This window comes from Chrysochloris asiatica, unplaced genomic scaffold (assembly GCF_000296735.1).
Source record: "Chrysochloris asiatica unplaced genomic scaffold, ChrAsi1.0 scaffold00061, whole genome shotgun sequence".
NCBI classification, from domain to species: Eukaryota; Metazoa; Chordata; class Mammalia; order Afrosoricida; family Chrysochloridae; genus Chrysochloris; species Chrysochloris asiatica.
In genome coordinates, this window is record NW_006408579.1 from 4,995,238 (window position 1) to 4,995,573 (window position 336).

The window sequence follows — 336 nt, forward strand, 5'->3', positions numbered from 1 at the left end:
CAATTAGTCATAATAACAATTATTCACTATTGAAGCATACAAATCTTATCCCCATCTCTTTTCACCAGACCCATCTAGACAAGATGACAGCTATTCAGTGGGGACTCACTGTTCCACCTCACACTCTTAAACTAAACTCCCTCTTGAAACCTTGTAAGCCAGTCACTTCGTGCCTTTATCGGCCCCTCATTTTAGGTAGCCAGTGTCTATGTTGCCTATCCCTATATACCCTGTATACAGAGGGGATATCATTGATACTTGATATGTAGACTCCTTCCCTCTCTGTTGGTATTTTGAGCTACTATGTCCATGAATACAGGTCAAGTTCATCAAATT